This window comes from Euprymna scolopes, chromosome 24 (genome assembly GCF_053919585.1).
Source record: "Euprymna scolopes isolate OS-2025 chromosome 24, ASM5391958v1, whole genome shotgun sequence".
In the NCBI taxonomy this organism is placed as follows: Eukaryota; Metazoa; Mollusca; class Cephalopoda; order Sepiida; family Sepiolidae; genus Euprymna; species Euprymna scolopes.
The window spans coordinates 17,215,915-17,239,824 of NC_136505.1; positions in this window are offsets into that span (position 1 = coordinate 17,215,915).

Below are 23,910 nucleotides of genomic sequence, written 5' to 3' on the forward strand. Positions count from 1 at the left end.
GAACCGTCCGACGACTTAGGCATGCCAAGTTCGAATCCAATCGGTTCCATATTGTTTGTTAACACATCTTTTAACTTAAAGTAGACTATACGAGGGAGGGGGTCACTCCAAAAGTAAAGCCTTCAATTTTTTTTTTAACTCAAAATGTTAAAGAGCTACGGAGACGGGAGTGGTACCATTAAAACTAGCAACCTTTTGTGCTTCAGAATTTATTTTTCTACATCATCACCACCAATTTCAATGCACTTTTGCCAGGAATTCAATATCGCATCTCTGCTTCTTGCGCACATCCATGACAGGAGTTACTTTCTTAGAGTCTTACACCATCAATATCTGCAACAGATAGATTAAACTTTCAGGTCATGAATGCATAAGTTCAGTCATCATAACAATGCAAGTTGCAATCCCCTCTGATCCATTCGAACAGAATAAAAAATAGGAGACATTACTTTTGAAACGCACTTCGCATTTGATACAAATTGGGGGTAGGTAGTAAACTCGTCTTTGAGTAACCATATATGCGACAAGATCACTGTGTAGTATCTGTTCTAATGCTACACCTCCACTTTTCTGTCCTCAGTCAGTGGAGGAGAAATCTTCATGACTGAGACAATTTTTATTTTTGTTCCTCTCCAGAGTGCTCCTTTTTTGGGGGAGCTGGATTTTCCTAACATTAAAACCGACCTTGTGCCTAACTCTGCCCTCGTGGTGAGACAAGTAAATAGTAACAATATATGGGAGGAGAAAAAGTTGCAAACAATGATAATGAAAAAAAAAAGAGGCAAATAATGAACTAGACCAAGAAGGTAATTCAATTTAGTTTTATTAATGTAAAGAAATAAAATTAATATAACGAAGTAAAAACTGTTGCTTTTCAAAGCCCGGTTAACTTCAATAACTGAAGTAACAATTTACAAACAAGGACAAACATAAAATTAGTACATAAAAAAGGGGAATCGTTACTAAACCCTGTGTATCGCTTTATTACAGGTCAATATTTTTTTAATTTTGAAATTGCTATGAAACGCAAAGAAGTGGAATTTGCTACACTGGAAGAGCATAACAAGTCTACCAAATTTCACTTCTCTGCGTTTCATAGCAATTTCAAAATTAAAAAAATATTGACCTGCAATAAAGCGATACACAGTGTTTACAGGTTGGAATGATCAAATTGTCGCCCTGAAGAAAACAGCACTACAGCTTTATTTTAAAACTTTTATTGAAAAAAAAAAAAAAAAAAAAAAACAATTCCGGTAACTAGATTACCTAGTAGAGCTGATATCTCTTCAATATAACCGTCTTCAGTCTCAGTAACCGCCTTGCTGCATCCAAGGCTTGCCAGCGACCACCTGATTGCACCGGGGGATCACCACACTCTTCAGCACATCCAAGTACACTTTGGTGTTGACTTTCAAGCCGACTTCGAAGATGTGAGGTGGCATGATGTAGCTATCATGTGAAACCACACCAAAGACCATAACTGTGGCCGGAAACTTTGCTTTCATCTCTCGTGGCACTGTCCTGTTGTTTGTGGCAATCCAACGATAGTCATGGCTGTTGTGCACCTAGTCCTTGCAGAAGTTCTCTTGGAATGCTTCAGTTTGTTGAGCAACGTGACGAACTTGATTAGCCTGGGGTTCTTTGTCTTCTCAGTAAAGATCTGGCTTATCTGGCGCCTGTAAGAACTACACTTCAAGTCCTCCTTCACACATACATTTACAGTTGTGTGTGAAACGCCTAAATCTCTGACAATCTGCCAAATATACTTCTGGCGACTTTCATCAATGATTGCCTGGACCTTTTCGATGAACTCCTTGGTCTGGGTTTTCCTGTCAGTGTCCTTGGCCTTGGGCTTCCACTCCACCCCTTTAAAAGGTTGTCCGATGCGTTCAGCTGTGCCCTCCGGATTTGCATTTTAAGGGTGTTGGCAATGGTCCTGTTGTTATAACTTGGATTGGTAGAGAGCATGAGTCGTAGAGCAGCGCATCTCCGATCTCGCTCCTTGAACATTGTGTCACTTTCAGACATGATATAAGACTCCTATTGCTCTTGAAATTTGTATACAACTGGCCATCTAGTAGATGGTCTGCAACAAAAAAAGAAAACCGGTTTTCATCAAACAGAAATGGAATCATCTTGTCTTTTCTGGGCGAATATTTTATCGTTCCACCCTGTATTATATAAAAGGACATTTGTCTGTGTGTTCGTTCCCCATGGATCGAAAACGCCTGGCCGATTGTTATGAAATTTCACACGAAGGCGCTTTATGTGCCTGGCAGTATTCTTAGATAGGTTTTGTACCAAGATAACTTCAATAAGTATCGATAATTGATAAATAAAATAATCTGATAAAAGAAGGAACAGACGATTTTGACCCAAGTTAACATCTTACACAGCCTAACATCACATCATTTGAGAAGTTTTATTACCACACAAGCCGAAAGGCTCAACATATAAAATCAACAGTAGTTTTTTATATGACAGGAGTACGTTCGAAATGTATGTTTCTCTTTAGAGCCCAATTGAAGTTGGATACTCAACTTTTGCATTTTAAACTTTAATTCAAACCATTATGCATACAAAAAATAATTTTATAAAATCAACACTAGGTTATCTACAATGCGATGTAGACTACAAGGTATCGTGAACTAAGTGACTGCGAGAGGCATGTGAACTTCCTCTTTGTGCACCACAATGGGTCCCCAACTAGTGTAGGCAATCAATCAATTTAATTGTTAAAAAATGGCGATTTCACCAATTTCGATGACAAAAAAAAATATGGGAGCGTGAAACATTCGTCGATCATCATTTAATCCCGGGCAACGTCGGGTCAACCTGCTAGTCCTTATATAAAATGCAATTCGGCACTTCTGCATCACACGGACGGCGCCATTTTTGTGCGTTTCACTAAACGGTTGCCAGGTGGCCCTTCTTTGCATGCTAAAAGGCGGAGCAAGTTCATTCATTTCATTCCATTCAGATTGTTTATTAATTTAAAATTTAAAACTATAATATATATATATATATATACAGGGTGTCCATAAAGTCCGTGTGCAATTTTAAAATGAATTGTTCCAAAATCAAATCCTTTTTACATGTTATTTCTATTGCAATCACAAATAAAATTATAAATATTTTAAGGCGCACACGGACTTTATGGGCATCCTGTATATATATATATATATATATAACTATACTGGCCCTTCAACAGGTGCCACAAAGAAATTAAAACTATATCTTGTTACAGTGACAGTTTTATTTTAATTAAAAATATGTTTGGGAAAAACAAAAATAAGAAAAAAAAATCCAATGTTGATTTAATTCGAAAAATTGCTTTATTAAAATTATATTTTACTAGCAAAAATACCCGTCGTTGAATGGGTTCAAAAACAGCCTACAGAAAATGGACTCTGATTTATGAAAGTATGACAGGTTATGAAAAGGAAGGGTTGTAAAGAGATAGCTTCGAATTTGGGGGTATCAAAACCAAAGCAAAATATGATGAAAGTAAAATAAAATAGATAAACCCCATAATTTATTATACCATATCTGTTCACACTGAAACATTTATCACAATATTCTGTGGATCTATATTGAAAAAACCTTGTTAAACTTTGTAACATATTTCCATTCTATGGAGGTCAGGCGCGAACGAACACCCCATAATTTTATTATACCATATTTCTTCAAACTGAAACATAATTATCAAAGTATACTTACACAGATAGATATGAAAAGTCTTTATTAAAGTTTGTGCCTATTTCCATTCTATGGAGGCCAGGCGCGAACGCAGACCCCACAATTTTATTATATCATCCCTATTTAAGTTAAAACATACTTATCAAAGTATTATTATGTACATCCATATCAAAAAGACTTGTAAACGTTTTTTTTTTAAATTTTTAACTTTTTTATTTCCATATTTTGTGGACCAGGCACGAATGCAGACCCCACAATTTTAATGAACCACCGTTCTGCAGGATCAAACATACCCATTCCTGTGTCTCGATACATCTTCCATCATTATATGTAATCATTTTTTAAAATAGTCAACCATATACGAGCCTATTCGTGACCACACACACACACATACACACGCACACACACAGTCAGCTTTATATTATAGATTATGCAGACTTTACGATAAATATTTTTTCAATTATATATCGATACATTTTTATACAATAAATGTTTTGTTTTCAAATATTTTTTGTGTTCAGGAAAAATATTTTGTTTGTTATTTATTTGACCAAGTGTCATTTGATCAAGAAGAAATTGGAGTTATCGCCCCCTGACAATGGCACTGTCCGTGTAATGCAGAAGTGCCAGCAATTGATTAAAAAGATGTGTGGCCTCGAATGACAAAGGTTAATTTATCACCCAAAACGATAACGGCAAAATGGAGAAAATAGTAACTTATCTCGCTTTTCAATCCAAATAAAAACAACCTTACTTATATGTAATTCATTCTTTTAATTTTTAAAACAAAAGTGTGAACATGCATTTTAGTGCTGAAAATACACTTAGAAATTAAAATAGGTTTTGATAAATTCTCTTGAAATTTATAATTTATTTATTTACGTTAAAAAATTACATCCCTTTTAAATCTTTGATACATTTGTAGCTCACTAGGACGGAATCACTTTTTTCAATTTTCAGTTGGGACATGAGAAGAGTGCATAGCAGGGGCAGACAAATGCAATTTCAGAACCGAATTGAAAATAAATAAATTTTTAACTTCATTAGTAGTAATCTACTATATAATAAAATAATTGCAGAAATTCCCGTCTGGACCAAAGTACACTAGATTTGCACCAACAGATACCACATAAAAATTTATTATGTCTACACTATTAGCCACTATCTTATGTAACTTTTGAATGCCATTTTACACACATTCATTCGTTATAGTAAAATCCTACATTACATCTTAGGAGCAACATCATCACAGTCGCAACCATCTATAGTGGAAGTAGTTGCTATTTTCCCTCTAAATAAAAAGTACTCCTACCGCTCCCAGTCAACACCAGGAGGTATCTTGCAATTTGGACAGATATGGGGTTGCACTCTTATTATCTGTATCATATACTTATAGACATACCATAATACCCGATCCCCAAAATAATGATTTTTCCCTTTTCACATTCCACCCAATCTCATTGGCTGAGAACTGACTACTCGTTTATTCCAGAATGTAAATCTTGCTACAAAAACGGACGCTCAAGAGATTTACTAACATGGCTTCACTCTATACAAGAGGCAATCGTTTTAAATAAAATACCCCAGATACAAACATATTAACACCTCGAAACATAAGCTGTGACTGCTTTTATTTTTGCATTAAATATACTGTACATGTTAACTTTCTGATACAGCTATACTACCGTGCTACATCTTTTGTGTTTACCTACATCGTACATATTGTTTTCCGACACATCGTCACATGTTGATAACCATTATTTCTTCTTTTTTCAATATGATTGACTAAAATTCTTTCTTTATACATTTAAATAAAATAAAATAACCGATTACGTGATTAATACTAATGATTTTATGAGATTTGAAAGCCTTTTTTCTGTTTAAAATGTTTAAAAGCCTTTTTTCTGTTTAAAACGTTTGATTTATAAAAGCTTTTTCCTTATATACTTTAATCAGCTTTCGACATACCGTTTTTTTTTTCACCTTCAACTGGCCTGTTCTTTGCAAGGAGGGGTCAGTTTATGCGTTAACATTTTATGCAAAGTCATTCACAACTTATGATACATACGTTTTAAAGGCATTTGCAAAGTCATTCATGCCTCGTGATATGTATGTTTTAAAGGCGTTCTTTCAGAGGCCCATCTTTTCCTATCAGCGTTACACGTTCGAGCCTGGCTACTGCAGCTATTTTTTTTTTTTTTGCGCTTGCATGGGTACTCGCTGCTATTTTAATTTTTTAAGGGGTTTGCTTCATTTTTATGGGTTTTTTTATTATGGCTCACACAGGTAATAACTATAATTAAATGTTTTGTTTTTATTTTTAAACGCAAATAGGTCACAAAGCAAAATCAATTGTTTTTGCCTAATTTCCCCAATTTTCTTTTCTTTTAGGTATATCTATTGAAAAATATCTGTGAACAATATTTCTTTCAAAATTATTAAAAAAATTCTGTTTCTGCTGTCTAAAATTTAAATTTAAAAAGGTTTACATTGTTTCAAATTATAACATGTTCAGTTTATATTGTTTATAATACAAACAGAATTCTGTATATATTGTCTAAAATAAATAATCATTGTTTACTATTTAAAGAAAACATTCTATTTATGGTATTTATTAGGCACAAGGCCGTTTTTAATGTGGGGTAAAAACCAGCTCCTCTAAAAGTAGGCAAAAAGGGGCACTCTGGTTACCAAAAATAATAATTGTCCCAGTATAGAGGGTTTCCCCTCCACTGACTGGTACAAATTATCTTAAGTGCAGCATCTGCAGAACAGATACTACACTTTGATCCCGGCGCGAAAATTGTCACTTCTGAAATACCATATACATGTTTACATGGTAACGTACAGGTGACTACAGGAATTTAGTTCCTTTTAAGTGATAGAGGGTTCGAGAGTATTTCACCACCTAAACTCCAGTCTTGCCATCAAAAATATCATACCCTGAACCATACCTTGCTCACCAGATTTGTACGCACGGGCTGAATGACACTGCAGCCACCAAATTTTGTTGTTCGTTCATAGTATTTGCACGTGGGAATCCTGATTATGATTATTAAAATTACATAATGGGCAAATTCTTTTACAACTCCACCTCCACTCACAAAATGGGGTGTCTCAGTTCTAAAAAAAGGGAGGTTGAGGGTGTCTACTCTGAAAGCCGTTCTTTACATGGAGAGGTTGAGAATTGGGCAACAACAACAACAACCATACTTTAATTTTTTATGCTGGGGAGGCGGGGGGAGGGCATGCTACCACCAGACCACACCGGTTAACGGGTCCCGCTAGTGATAAATATTTATTGTTTTAAATTATCATTAAAACTAAAATGATAATAACATCAAAATACGATGTAAATTTATTTTACTTGTAAAATAAACAAACAAAAAAAGTAGTTTCCAAAATATGAAGAAATGTTAGTTTTAAAAAATGGGAGATCACTTTTCTATAAAAATTTAGCGTGAAATGAGCACCCACTTTATGGCCATCGTTTTTTTATGGCGCTTTCTTTTTAACAAATAAAAGCGAAGAAAAATGAATATGGCCACCTTTATGTTGGGGGTTAGGAGTCAACATACAACGAACACAGTTTAACGTAAAATGAGCACCCCCTTTCAAAAAGTGTAAACAGAATTTTTGTCGGGGAGAGGGGGTCAACTGTAGGTGCTCATTTTACGTTTAGTTGTGTTCATTCCTACATCAAAGAGGCACTTTGCCTTGTTTGAGGCGAAAATGTAATTTTTTTTAAAAATTGCTCGTTGCACATGTAAAAAAAAAAAAATTGGCCATAAAGTGGGTGGTCGTTTTAGGTTAAATTACCCCCCCCCTTTTTTTTAACTAACATCGCTTTATATCTTGGAAACTACTAGTTTGCCGTAATTTTAAACGTTATTTTCGTTTTCAGCACCCCCGAAAACCTATAAAAGTGGTAATTTAAAAGGATTTTTCGAGAGTGGACGAATTCTGCACATTTACCTTATTTTTTTATTTTATCTTTTTTTGTCATGTAATTTTCTTTTTTTTTTTCTTTTTTTTATTAAATATGGTACGATTTTCTTTTAAATTATTTCTTTAGGTATGGGAACTTCATTTTCGACCTGAAGACATACAGCGAGAGGCATCAGCATTTGATGAAAGGACTGGAAAGACAATTAGTGTTAAATTAAAAAATGACTATCTTAAGGATGGTGCTATTCCTCGAATATTACCAAACTGCCCCTCTTATTTATCGTCATCAACCACTTTTAGAGAGTCTCCTAACGCAAAGAAAATGCGTTTAGAAAATTCTGCTCTTAAGCGTGCATTATGTGAAAGTGTTGCTGACGAGTTAGAGTTACTGAAACGTAAAACTTTCCATAATATTGATGATTTAGAAAAAAATTAACATTTATAGATACAAATTATTGAACTTCTATTAGGCAAGACAATACCATCATTATATGCCATATAAAGAGATGCCCATGCCCAAAAATAAAATGTATATGGTGATTGAACCGGACTTGGCCGTTAGAGTATTCTGTAGTGATGTGGAAATGAGTGCTATAGGGGAGTATAGAATTCCTAAACATGTAACAGAGGAAAATACTCTGCAGATTTTGATGGAAAACATGAAAAAAAATGGACATCGAAGAACAGGAAATGAAAACTTCTAATATAAGTTCTTTATTAAAATTAATCTTATCATTTTTGCTATTAGTGCAAGATGAATCATTTAAATATTTTAATGCCATTAAGTTCATATATGAACAAATTAACATAATGACAATGAATAAGGTTAATTATTCGAGTGAAATGATAGTATTTTCTTCCTTATTATATAACTGCTCCCCTAGAGGGTACAAACTGTTAGGAGACACTAAAAATGTAATTTTACCATGCTATTCAACCATTTGAAGATTAACCTTATCAACTTCTATGAATCTTGTCATTGAACAACACGATAACAATTTTCTCATGTATATTAAAAAGTAAGTTCAAGTTACTAATGCAGAATGACATCACAGTATCTTTACTTGTTGATGAAATACATCTCAAACCTTATCTTGATTATAAAAGTGGTAATATTGTTGGCTTAGCTAACAACAGCAATGAACCTGCCACAAGTGCATTTGCTTTTATGCTTAGCAGTGATATTCTCACAATATAAGGATGTTGTGCATGTTATGCCAACTAATTGTCTTCTAGCTGAGAACTTATTTGACATAATTAAACGTGTAATAATTGGCTTAGAAGATATAGGGTTTAATGTATTATCTGTTATAACAGATAATAATGCAATAAATAAAAAAAGCTATGTCTTTCTTTTGTAGCCCATCAAAGCTTTCAATTGTATATCCCCATCCAGTTAAAACGCGTAGCCCTCTTTTCTTCTTATTCAACTCAGTGCATATATTAAAATGCATTCGAAATAATTGGCATGGCCAAAAAGATGAACGTAAATGCATGATGTTCACAAAGTTTTGTTATAATGGAAATCATGAATTAGATAACATCCAAAGTGCTCCATTTTCTAGTTTACATAAACTTTATGCCCTAGAATCTCAATCACTTGTGAAATATTGCTATAAGTTGACTTCAAAAGCTCTTTCTCCGACTACTTTTGAAAGGCAAAATGTTAATTTGGTTTTGCAAATTTTCAACGAATATACTATTCAAGTTTTCTAACCTTAGGAAAACAGGAATACTTGCCAAATTATGCAGAAATCGCAGAATAGATTCAAATATTTTATATTTGGTGGACAATACTGAATATGAAAACACCATATAAAGGTTGTCGACTTCGTAATAAATATGCTAATCTACTTACATTAAATAGTGATAATTATAGTTTCTCAAATGTGTTCTGTGACTGGTTAGAAACTTGGAATAGCATTCCTGGAAGAACTGGTAAGTTAACAAAGGAAACATATACTGCTTTGCACCATACTACTTACGCAATTTTAGAATTGACTAAATATTGTATAAATGTACTGAACATGGTGTATATATTATTATCGGTATTTATTACCAGGAAAGTTTCAGACAGATAACCTTGAGGCAAGGTTTGGCCAGTATCGACAACTTAGTGATCAGTATAATATATCGATACGTCAGGTGTATGAATGTGAAAAAAAACTCAGAATGTTGTCAGTTTTAAAATTGAGCTTACCAATTAATAATCGAACTATTGAATTGAAAAATTTAAAAGAAACTAACTGGGATGAAATGACAAGGGAACAAGAGTTACATGTTTATAAATTTAACATATGATGTAACAGAAGATGATGTTAATCAATGCAAGGAAATACTTCCTGTTATATTATACTTAGCAGGTTATTGCTGCCATGCAGTTTTAAAAAAACTGAAATGCAATAGCTGCAAAAATTTGATATCTGGGAGAGAGGCTGTTGAAGAAATAGTTGAATTAAACAGCTACTTTCAGGGTATTAATAGAGGTTCTCTGCTACACCCAAATGATATAATTAATAATTTTGTCTTATATAATTATATAGTTATAAACAAACTTACAAAATGCAATTCTTTTTTACATTCGATTCATCAGAGAAAATTAGCCATGTACATAACTTTAAATATTTTGGCTGATCAAAATCGATTATTTTATGTTGACTCTTGTGATGAGGGTCACACTATTCAGCAAATTGAAAAAATGCTGATATGGACTTCATCGAATTCCCTTATAAACAATTTTTGTCGCAAAGAGAATGACAATATTAGTAAAAAAAAAAAATATCAGAAAAAGAAAAATTCAAACTTTTAATTAAATTCTACAACAGATTTTTGAAAAGTTTTAATATTCAATGTTTGAAATATTTCTGCCTTAGTAACTTTGTTTATTTTTTAACTTATTGTTTGTTATTCAGTTAAACTAATTGTTCGTTATTCAGTTAAACTAATTTATTGTTCGTTTTTCAGTTAAACTAATTTATTGTTCGTATTTCAGTTAAACTAATTTATCGTTTGTTTTTCAGTTTTGATTTTTAAAATATTGTTTTTTTTATTTAAAAAATATTTATTGTTCATTTTTATTTATTTCTATTGAATAAACTTCAGTTTCATACAAAAATATAAATCAAATCGTATTCCTTTTCTTTTAAAACTTTTTAACAACTTTTCTCCCTTTCAATTCGTTTTTTATTATCAATATTTTTATTATTAATATTGGATGAGTTTCAGTACAAAGTATCATGTTTATCTTTTTTAATCCAATTTTGAAGTTTTCTAACGCTTTCTGTAAAAAAATGTCTGCTCATTATCGATAGTCTGTGTTCCACTTATCTTGCTTGCTAGGACCTATGGCGATGGCGTCATTTTTCAGCTGACAGGCCATCTATGACGATGGTCACGGTTTAAGGCGTGCAATAGAGACGGATTCGAGAGTTTTCAAATGACTACTCGATCGGCCTCGAAATAAAATTGAAAAACAGTCGTCCTTATAAGCCTGCCCACGTTTTAGGTTATCCAATAAATGATTTCCAATTGCGGAATCTAAATTATTGTGGGTGAGGTTGAGGATAATTTTGTTTTTATTTTTATTTCGAAAACCTGAAGGAACATGTCGTCCAATTCTTGTTTCAAAATGGACGCTGGTCCGCCCGACATAGACAGCATCACACTGACATTGGAATTTGTATATAATATTGCTAAGTTTAGTGTGAGGCAAACCGCCCTTTTTGAAAGAAGAAAATGCAGGTTTCGTATTAAAAACACCTCTAGGTAAAACAGACGGTAAACAATTGCTGATAGTCTGTTTAAGTTGATTAATGAGCGGGACACATTTTCCACCAACTCACGGCAACTTAAGACAAACAGGACACTTTGAAGGGCCAAAGATTACATCTTTATTAAATTGATTGATTTTAAATTTGATACATTTATCAATCAAGAATTCTGGGTAGCCATTATCGATTAGAATTTCCTTAATTTTAGTAATTTCAGTATCTAGTCGACAGGGGGAACAAATAACCAATGTGTACCAACGTATAAATTAATGTCGACTTAAACAAATTCTTGACGAGCCATCCCCTTAAGTAATCCAATTTACCAAATTTCCATTACTAACAATAACTGACATGTTCCCCTTTTCCACTGTACACTCATTAACCCTTATCCTCGAGTGGCCTTCGGGCCTTGATAAGTGGTTACTGCTTTGTAACAAAAAAAGAAAAAAGCTGAAAGGCCTCAACGTCAGTGACAATGTTAGAGCCCAGTCATCCAATCCCTACACAAGAGAGTGGAGGGAAGCAATAGCCCGAAAACGAATGACTGGCAGGTCATGGAAACTAGAGGCAAGAGACGGACAACTATACCACAGAAACAGGCAATTCCTGCACAAAACGCCAGAGTCAAAACGCTTCTTCCCAGGAGACCATTAGTGCAGTCCTAGGTGGTCCGACTCGAATAGACAGGGTCGATGATGTTGGAGACAGCAGTTATGATCTCTATCTTCTTCCTTGCATTGAAAGGAAAGATCATCCAACTTGGTTGTTTCTTTTTTTTTTAAGTTCACTTGTAAGTATTAGCAACAATAAACAACGTTGTCCCTGGAAATTAATTATTCACAAAAGAGAGAAATAAAATCATAAGTATGTACAATCTTCCACAGAAGAATCAAAAATAAGAGAAAAAAAATGTTGATTGCAAGTTTCTTTTTTCTGGTAGTTACGATCGTCAATGAACGGGCTCAGTCTGGATTTCAACAACTAATTTCTTTCTTTTGATCAGTCAAAGGACAGGTACTTCTCAAACGGCGATGTGTGGAGGTAATGGACAGTTCCTCCGAGTTCAAACTCACTCCAGACTTACTGCAAAACTTGCTGCAAACTGATGTTTCTTGGTCTGCACCGGCTTATGTATTCCAGCTAACCAATCATCGTCCAATCCATCACACCTTGGTTCATCCTGATTGGATAATCAGCTACTTCGCCACCACATCCAAATCAAGTAATTTTGTTGTCATCAATGATCTTCTTACACACTAGGGAGCCCATCCACACCCCCACACCCCTGGTTCAAAACTCCACCCCAAACCATCCGTTAGATATCTCCAAATAATCATCTTCACGGTTTATTGTTTCATAAATTCGACTTTTTTTTTTTTTATTCCGTTATAAGAAAAATGTATTTCCTATCGGCGACCATGCCATCTTTCTCTTCCAACTGGCAGAGTTATCTACTGTTTTCCCGGACCTGCCATTAAAATAAAAAGGCTCTAATTTCTCTTCTTTTTCAGGCAACTTTCAACCATAGTTCTAATTTAAGTCTCCGTAACCCTTTCTTCTGGAGTAATCTCGTTCCACTGTGGCTGGTTGGGTCACACTACGCACACAGCTGATGCTCGCCCTCAGTCCCAAATACAGCCTGACAAACCCATATTACAAAGAGAAAGGATTGCACAAGAACATGAGTCAGCTGAAGAAAGCATTTATGAAAGGAATGAAAGAGCTGACTACATGTTCAGGATGCGTTATTTGAAAACCTGCAACAAATGAACAATCCACCATTCCACATGTTGCCATCCAAAACTCTGTTTCTAAGAAAAAAACAAAAGGAACAAACACTCTTCCTGACAGGGGGGAGATATTGTGTGTAACTAAACCCCCACCACAGCCCTCCCTAGATAACGCCTACAAAAGAGGAAGTTTGCTTAATATATTAATTATGTATATTAATAAATCTTTTATAGACGAAAGTTTTTTCTTTTCTCTTTCCGACAGAATAGAGAGAGGTGCCGCCGCTTGTGTAAGTCACGTTTTTCATTAATTTCGCCACATATACCACCGTCTTTTTATAATTATTATCAACGTTTAAAGGTCACGACAATGATCTACCCTATTTCATCATTATGAACTCTTTCTGATACTATGAATAGTATCATCATAACTAGGGCTATGACAGCAGCATATTCTTTTCATTGTTTTGACTCTCGAGTGTGTATCCGTTGATATCTTATATGCTTTTATATAGAGTTATGTGGTTCTCGGTTGATTAACTGTGTCGGATATATACTCAAGAGTCAAAACAGTGAAAAGAATATGCTGTTGTCATAGCCCTAGTCATAACCAATGAGTAGAAGTGAGAAGAGAAACAAAGTGAGGAAGAAGCCGCTGACAACCCATTACTGCTGTACTTTCTGTAATACAATTTCTTCACTGCCTTCCCTAGTTCTCTCCCCTTCCTAAATAACTCTTCTACAAAACAGAAAGTTTACTTAATGTAAGATGGCTGCTCAATAAAGTTGCTGTATGGTGGGACTCCCATGCTCAGGTCAAGAACTGACCTCTAACTTCTTCAGAAACTGTGGCTCATGATGTCAAGTCTACCAGGAGATATCCACATGAATTCTCAACGTCTCGGTGTTGAATTCTGCTGAAAAGCAAAAAGCAAGGCTTTGTATGTGTGCCGGAAAAACAAGACAGACAAAATCTAACTACTAAAAGTTAATTCCACAAAAGTTACAGATCCTTTTTACATCGTTTAGTCACCAAAACATTTTAAGGTTCACAAATCTCTCTTCTTTGACACTGGATTGCTGGTCAGGATGGCGGAGAGGGGGTCGTCAGGCGGTTAGGAGCTGTTTCTTCTCGAGATTCGGCGCAAAATCTGTCTGTTTCGAGCGGGTATTGGCTTTTTATTGAAGGGTCACAGGGTGGGTCGGACGATCCACCCAACCAAACAGCGATACGTTTCCTGGGGAATCTCCAGACCTGAATTGCGTGTGTGCAATTCAGCAATACTACCAGAGTTTTGTAATCTGAGATGAAAAATGAAATCCCTTTCACACGACCCCAAGGGGTCAAAACCTATCATTCAGAAAGCCCTCATCTGAAACAGGTGTTCTCGAGGCCAAGATAGGTCTGATTTCACCTCCACATTGTTCTGACATTTCCAGTCTCCTCATTCTCAAACAACAAAACACATGTCTGGTTTTAACAATAAAAATATATCTGTTTTAATTCAAGTATTTTTTATACTTGCTGTTGTCCGGGATTCAATTAGACAATCTTAGCATATATGCCCGGTCTTCCTCAGGTCCCGGGGGGGGGGTCTCAACCTCCCCAATGGGGAGCAAATCGCTCCCTCAAGACGATCATGTTACAGCTGTGTCATCCTCATTCCAATACTAACCCATGAATGTAACAGCCTTCGTGTGGTTCCTCTTTTTGATAGAATAAAAGTTTCTCCGTAATTTGAAAACGAATTGAAAATCACAATAAAGAAAAAGAAAGAAATAACTGAACTCCAATCTATGGTTCCCTCTTGCCAAACTTTCAAAAAAAAAAAAACACTCGACTAACTACAACCATTATAAACGATTTCTCCCACTCTCTATCTGTGCCTAAATCTAAAGCAACTTCCATGAACAAAGCTTCTTTCTTAAAACTGCCTGCCTATGGAACACTGTTTTGCTGTCCTGCTTCTCGGTTAAATACAACATGGTAGCCTTCAAATCCAATGTAAACAAGTTCTTACAGAGAGCCGTTCCCATAAATAATCAAATTCTACCTAATTACACCATTAATGATTACTATGTTACCATCTTACATTCATTAACCCTTATCCTCGAGTGAATTTAGGGCCTTGATAAGTAGTGACTCCCAAGTAAAAATGAAAATATTTTTTAAATTAACAAAATATAAGATAGAGGGAGGAAGATGACTAGTCGTTAGGTGGGTGCTTAAAAGTTGGGAGGCAAACTTCAATAAACACATTTCATTGAAGTTACATCTAGGAAACTACAGCGACACAATCACAAAATTCTGAAACTAAGATTTAAACTTTCTTCACGTTGTCATGCCAATCAACTTGAGAGGCTTAAATGCTGCGGCGTCACAAGTTTCCAAAGAATTCGGGTAATCTCCAAAAATACCGTTAGGGCTTACAACATGGCCGCCAGAAGAGTCAACAAAAAACTGCGAATAAAATATATAAAACTCGTAATTTCTGTTTTTAAAGTGGGTTGTCAATTTTCTTTATGAAATATACTTCCAAAATAAACTATTACAGTCGTTTAAAACATAATAGAAGTATTATGTTTTATTTTTTAAAAACAATGTTTACAAAATGTCTACGCACGTTCGTAGACATTTTGTAAACATTGTTTTTAAAAAATAAAACATAATACTTCTATTATGTTTTAAACGACTGTAATAGTTTATTTTGGAAGTATATTTCATAAAGAAAATTGACAACCCACTTTAAAAACAGAAATTACGAGTTTTATATATTTTATTCGCAGTTTTTTGTTGACTCTTCTGGCGGCCATGTTGTAAGCTCTAACGGTATTTTTGGAGATTACCAGAATTCGTATCAACATAGTTCCACTAAATGATCACTCGTATTTTTTTACTGAAACTAAAAATTATCACTCTGAAAAACTGATATATGAAATCGATGCCTCCGTTCAGTCTCGAAAGACAAAGGATACTCCCTGTAGGGGCAACTGCGCATGTAATTGTGTGGGAAGGGTTGTGCAATCCCCAACCCCACCTCTCCTGAATCGGCACTGCTTGAGACTAGTAGCAAAGAGAAGTCCAGGACGACCGGAAACAGATAGCATAGAGCACATACAGCACCTTGAAGTCTCAAATGGTCACCCATTTAGTACTGACCAGGTTCAATGTTGCTTAACTTCAGTGATTCAATGGGAACCGGTGTGTCAACGTGATTATGCCATATATATGAAATATTACAGGAATATTTCGTATAATATGTAAAAGTAAGGCCCACACACGACTTTACTCCATAGTTATGTTGTTATGAAGATGTATGCAATATCATGGCCCGCTTATGTTCTTGTTAAATATAAAAGTAATCAGTTTATAACATGCCAAAACAAGTACAATTGCAATAATGGTTTGATTTAGTCACTGCCAAAGGAACACAGGTGCCACGTGTGTCATAGTATCTACGTTTCCCCTTCTCCCAACAAAAAAAGTGTTAGAAATTTAAAAAAAAACAAAAACAAAAAGTGTGCCCCCCACTTCCCAACGATGTTCCGCGAATGATGCTACCTGGCTTGTCTGCTCCAGTCTCGAATGGCTGCTGGAATTATGGTGCGTCTTTGGTGAGGGTCCTGGTCAATAAGACGATTCGGTTGCATAGGTTGCCACTCTCCTCACGTTGCTTTTGATAAGAGTGGGCAATCCGTTCAGCTCTGGTCTCCAAAGTCAGTGTCACTGGAAAGTAGAGGTCATTTCAAAACAAAGGAAGAGAAGAAAGACAACTCGACAACTCGGCTTGCTGTATAACAAAAACATTATTCAGGGGTTAGGGTTAGGGTTAGGGTTACAAATTCTGACGGTTTCTGACTTCAGATACAAATAATCAGGGACGGGTGGCTTTTGTTAATAAAGTCGGGGTGAACAACTCTAAGTCTGGAGAGCCTGCCTCTTCACAGTGTGGACTCTGTGGTTTGGAATAGAAAGAGACTGAAGTGAAATGTGTTTTCTTTCAAAGGTCTGGGTTTCCTGGCGGTCGGACAGAGGTGTCCTCGAGGCTATTGTTGCCTTTCATTATATTCAGAACCAGGTAGTCTTAGCCTCCCCCCTCCCCGATCACCAGAACTTTATTCTGCTATCCTCCATAAACCAATCTCAAAAAGGATTGTATTTCTCAAGCTTTCAGGGACTTTTTCCTTTTCTTCCTCTCTCTTAATTCACACTTCTCATTGTTACTAAAGTGGGAGGGCCCCAGTGCCTTCACCCCCCCCCACTACCATTGTCTTTACCTTTTTTTCTATCACTGGTAGGAGTGTTTTCCAAAAGTATAAGGTAGAATAAGTGAAGCGGTCACCATAGTTGATCCTCTTTCCAAAGTGATTTTATGGTCAATCCAATAATTAAAATCCACTCCACATTTATCTACTTGACTTGATTTTCTGGTGGTCCCTCAAATAAAACCAAAGTGCGAATCTCCACAGCCTGAAAACACCCTATGATTCCAACTTATGTCCTTCAGCTCTTCAGCCTGTGGAGGAGGGGGAAGTCATTTTGATTATCTGTTAAGAAAAGAGATTTATTCTTTTTAGCATCATCATCATGATCATCATGATCATCATCATCACTGTTACATCAAACAATGTGAAATCCTCTCAACTTGTGTCAAAAGGACCACCCAGATGCTGACCGCTTCCTAACCCAGCCAGCAAGGCCATTCTGTGTGCGTTGCCCGGTCAACCATCTGGTTACAAAAGAAAAGGAAACAAATTTATCAATACAACAAAGGTATAAGAAGGTACACAAAAGGAAGCTGAATTAGGATTATTAATCAAGGTGTGACAGACAAAAGATCGGACATGAATTCAGATATGTTTACAGGCATTTTGAGGAGTGGGAAATGAGTTTTGCGACAGTTTATGACAGTTTTAAGTTGAGCTTTATTAGATTGAGATGAACTGATATCAACCGATGACAACACACTTTTCCCACGATGGTGTCACACACACACTCAGATATTTACTGCTATTTGTCGAAGTTTGTGTTTTTAGTGTTTTATTTTATTTTATTTCTTCATATTTGCGAACCCATACATCCCCCCCCCTCTTTGGCAGCATTTGTTGCCGAGTAGGATAGCATGTGTTATCACAAGTGTTGAATCAGTTTCTTTCTCTACCGATGATAGTAGGGTATAGACATCTCAGTAAAGTGAAAGGGAAATTGTCCTGTGCGCATGATCTCAAGTAGTTCATAATTGTCCTGAAAAGGATATTGCAATTGGACAAGACTGGTAGGAAGAAGTGGCGATGATGAATGGGCTCACTTCAGGGCTGGTTGAGGTTCATGATTTTGATGCTGTTACAGTATTGAATGTAGTCTGGGCTGCTAGAGGCAAGTTATTTTAAAGCCGAACAAAGTCCCAGAAACAAGCTGTCACCATTTGAGGTGAAAAAGAAAGTTGTCAAATAAAAAAATAAATCAGGCCCGTAATTTAATATGATACTGGTATAAGGATTGCATAGAACCAAGCTCTGATTAGTGATCATCAAACTTCCTGGGAGCAGAAAAATTTACTACACTTTGATCTTGCATGTTGAGTAGCTTGACCAAGAACACTGGATCATCATCATCACCATCAAATTCGGTTTAACATGTGTTGGATGACTTTTAGAAGTTGACTTCTAAACCAACCTAACTCTGGCCAGGTCTTTATTTATTCCTCTTCATCCCAGCTCCATCCTTATCATTTCCTCCTATGTTTTCTTTAGCCTACCCTCACCAACTAATCTTGCTACCTCAACTGCTTTACTTCTACTAACCCCAAAACTCTCATCCATTCTTTCAATGTGACCACACCATCAAAGTCTCCTGTTTTGCACTCATCTCCTTATGTTGTCCGAACCTAATCTTCATCTGAGATCATAAGAACCAAGCCTGCATTTAAGACTCACATTACACATCATATCATTCTCATGTCATTTCTCCTCATGCAGCACATATCCTCAACTCTTAATACATCATACTGCATATACATGTTTGATTGATTTTCCCTTAACTGGCAATGCTAATGCTCTGCTAGTTAGTACAGGGTGAAGTGGTAAAGTTGTCACTCTAAAGAAAGCAACACTACAACTTTATTTTAAAGCTTTTATTGAAAAAGTGTAATTCAGCTTATTTGATTATGTAGTAGATCTGATATTTATTCAATGTAGCCACCTTCAGCCTCAACCAACGCCTCAATACGAATCTGGAACTGGGAGCATGCCTTTTCCACAAGTGCCAAAAGGAGCTCGGCAAATAATCGGCGAATGGCAGTGATCAGGTTGGCTTTGGTGTTATGGAAGATCATGTTGGTAAAGTTCCCGACGTATGACCAAATGAAGTAGTCCAGCAGGTTTAGGTTGGGGTAGGAGGAGGCCAGTGAGAGATAGGTACAAAGTCATAGCACTTCTTCTGAAGCCAAGCCTGGTTCTCTTTGAACGTACGGGCTGGTGCTGAATCCTGCTGCCACACCCAGGGTTTGCCAGCGGCACCTGATTGCACCAGGGGATCACCACACTCTTCAGCACATCCAGGTACACTTTAGTGTTGACTTTCAAGCCGACTTTGAAGATGTGAGGTGGCATGATGTGGCCCTCACTTGAAACTATACCAAAGACCATAACTGTAGCCGGAAACTTTGTTTTCATCACCCTGGGCATATCCCTGTTATTCATGGCAATCCAGTGATGCATTTTGAGGGTGCTGGCAATGGTCCTGTTGTCATAACTTGGATCAGTAGAGCAGCGGACCTCCGATCTCGCTCGTTGAACATTGTGTCACTTTCAGACATGATAGAAGGCTCTTATTGCTCTTGGGATTTGTACACAACTGGCCAATTATTAGATGATCTACAACAAAAAAAGAAAACCGGGTTTCATTAAATGGAAATGGAATCATGTCGTCTTTTCTAGGGCAACAATTTTATCGTTCCATCCTGTAATGACACAATTTCCCTAAACTTCATCCATTTCTGACTCTTGCAATTCTTGTGATCTAATGCTATCACCAAAGTGATAACAAAATAATTCCAAACTTATTTATCACCAAAGTTTATCAATTGATAATCTTTTGTCTTATTTTCTCAATTTAATTTGAACTTTTTTAAATTTTAATAATTAATAATATAAGACTAAATCCCCTTCCAAGGCACAATATTACAATATTACAATATTACAATATTACAATATCAATTATAATTTTTTTTTTTTTTTTACAATTGCTTTTTTTTTTTTCTTTCTTTTGAAAAAGTTCTTTTGCAGGAGATTTCAGTAATTTATTCCAAATCACCGTCATCACCAGCGGCAACAGCATCATCGTTATTTTTGTATTTAAAGGGGAAGGCTAAGGAAGACGTGGACATAGTGATAAAAATGAAATTGAAAGAAAAAGGGATGAATAAAGACCTGGCCAGATATAGGCTAGTTTGGAAATCAATTTGTAAAAGGTCGTTCAACACAAGTTACCATGTAAAATGGATGTTAAACCAATGATGATGATAATGTAATTGGATTTCAAACTGCTAGAAATCAAGCTTAATATCACCTGGAAGGAGGCACTTACATTCAGCAGTGAAAATCATCATCATCATCATCTTGATGATTGTGGTAGTGGTGGTGGTGGTGATGATGATGATGATGATGATCATCATCATCATCATCATCATTATCATACTCATCGTCATCAGCAGAGCATCATTATCATCATCATGACAATGATGACTGTGGAGATGATGGTCTTTTCTTTCGACTTGTACTTGTCTTAACTCTGATATCTCTGCTATCCAAAGATAGCAACTAATGAATAAAAATTCGAATAAGAAATAATATAAATACAATATCTTTATCTCTATTGCTACTATTATATTAAGTCACTTTGTGTGTGTGTGAGTGTGTGTGTGTGTGTGTGTGAGAGAGAGAGAGAGAGAGAGAGAGAGAGAGAGAGAGAGAGAGAGAGAGAGAGAGAGAGAGTGTGTGTGTGTGTGTGTGTGTGTGTGTGTGTGTGTGTGTGTGTGTGTGAAAGAGAGAGTGTGTGTGTGTGTGTGAGTGGGTGTGTAAATGTGTGTGTGTGTGAGTGTGTGTGTAAATGTGTGTGTGAGAGTGTGTGTGTGTGAATGTATGTGTGTGAGAGAGTGTGTGTGTGAATGTATGTGTGTGTGTGAGTGTGTGTGAGTGTGTGTGAGTAAGTGTGTGTGTGTGTGTGTGAGTTCTTTCCTCATAGGTTTCAAAACAGCTTAGCCTATCTTTTGCAAATTTCACACAAAGCTAATTTTTATTTATGGCAGTGTTCTTAGATATGTTTTGTGCAGAAATTCATCTAATAAGTATTGAAAAAATCTGATCTTAAAAATAGTCTTTTCTTCTCTTATAGAAGAATTTTATTAATTTATTAAGAATTTTTCTTTTTTATCTATTAGAGAAGAAAGACTATTTTTAAGATTTGTTAAGCCCAAATATCAGCTGATGTGATATTGTAAACAAACACAGACGGAATTTTATGAAGGATATTGTCATTATTATTTTTTAATTTTTTTTTTCTTTTTGCGAATTAGTCCACCTGGCAAATTATTCCTCATACAATAATCAATAGAGGGTTGATTCTTTAAGGATACATACCCTTTCTGCATAAATTAAAATATCATGTTTAAGCATATTGTACGACCAGGTAACACCGGGCGACCAGTTAGTTGGCTATAAATCTCACTACTGGCTGTTTGATATAAAAGTGTGTGTGTGTGGGGGGGGGGCTAGCTTCTTCTGTATTATATCTCACTATGATTTCACGTCACACTTATAAAGTTATAAGATGCTTTCTAGTGGGAGTAATTTTTTAGCACGGTAGGGGAAATCCACCTTCTTTGCAGCAGCCTTGGCAATATTCTCAATGTATTTGTTCCAATTCATGTTGCTTGTGAATGTTAATTTTTTTTTTTTGCATGAAGGTCACCACTTATGAAGGCTCAGAAGCCACTCGGGAATAAGGTTTATTTTGTGTACAGTAGTAATCAATGGGATAGTGTTGCAGTATTCATTAGTAGTGTCATTACTTAGGGGGGGCAGTTCATCAGGAATTTGTTTATGTTGGACTTGAAGATATCCATGTTGAAGTCAGGAGGGAAACACGCAAGTGGTAGAAAGTTCTACAGGTGTGCAGGTGGGAGAACTGGCTGTTAGGTTTTTGTTGGAAATTTTTGGATGGTATGAATCGGTCTATGCCTACAATTAACCATTCGGTCAGATCTGATACTATAGAGGACACTTCCTTTTTAAACATGGAATGCAGAGGTAGATCAGATATGAATGTATGGAAGCTATCCCAGTCAGCCATAGAGTATCGGTATACAGTACAGTGGAGAGGTACGTTTAATTTTTATCTTAACTGATACAATGGAGTGGTTAGAAGATCCTAGAGGAGATAGAACGGAACATGAACATAGCTCAGGGGAAGTTGAGAGAAAAAGGTCTAGAAGGCTTGCATACTGACCGGGTGTATCAGGCACACGGGTGGGGTCGCGAACAATCTGAGTGAGGTCATAGGCAATGGCAAAATCTTGACAGAACTTCCCCTCGTCATCTGTCTTATTTGAGTGGGTCAGCCATTCCACATTATGGACATTGAAGTCACCGTAAATGTGAATGTTAGCCAAGGGATGTGCAGACAGGATGTGGTCTATTTTCTGTGTGGTCTATATTTGAAGGATCAGCTCTCAGGTAAGGTATTATTTGTCATGGCAATCGGTGGTTGAGGTTTCTTATAATTGTTAAAGAAAAGAAGCTCAGTCTTAGTAGCATTAAATGTTACCATCCATTCCACTACAGATTAAAGGTCGTTCATTTTCTAGGGTTAGATATGTGTACATTCGTTTTTTCCCACTCATGTAATGGGCTGTGTTATCAGCAAATTTCAAAGTTCTATCAGTTTATGAATAGCAAGAATAATAAAGGCCCAGGGATCAATCCTTAATGCATTGATATCATTTTATTTGGATGTGCGTCCATTGAGGATAACCTGGATTTTTATCTTTTCTAAGAAGGATCTAATTATATATATATATTTTTTTTATTTTACATTGGGGTCACCACTTATCAAGGCCCAGACCCACTCAGGGATAAGGGTTATTGTGTGTACAGTAATCAATGAGAATAGTATTGTAGTAATCATTAGTATTGGAGATTTGATAGAGTTTCTTACTTAAGGGAGCGGTTTGTTAGGAATTTGTTTATGTTGGACTTGAAGATATCCAAGTTGTAGTCAGGTGGGAAACAGGCGAACGGAAGAGAGTTCCACAATCGTGCACTTCTGAGAAAGAAGCTCTGCTCATGGAATCTACGTTTGGATTTGGGCACAGATAAAGAGTGGGGAAAATTATTGACAGTAGTTTCAGCCAGACGGGTGTTTCTCGTGAAAGATTGGCAAGGGGGTACCAGAGATTGGAGCTCAGACGAGCACCTGCCATGGTAATAATGATAAAACAAAGATAGGCACGCAATGTCTCTTCTGTGGGAGAGAGCTTGCAGGGAAGAGAAACGGGCATCCCCCACCAAACCACAAAGTCTATTTTGTACTTTGTCAAGGCAGGATAGGCTGTTTTTAGCAGCTCCTGCCCAGATGTGGCAGCAGTACTCCATCCTTGGACGTACTTGGCTTTTATACAGATAGAGAATTGCATCAATAGTGAGATATCTTCTGGAGCGGTAGAAGGATCCCACCATTATCCCAGCATCCCTGGCAACAGATT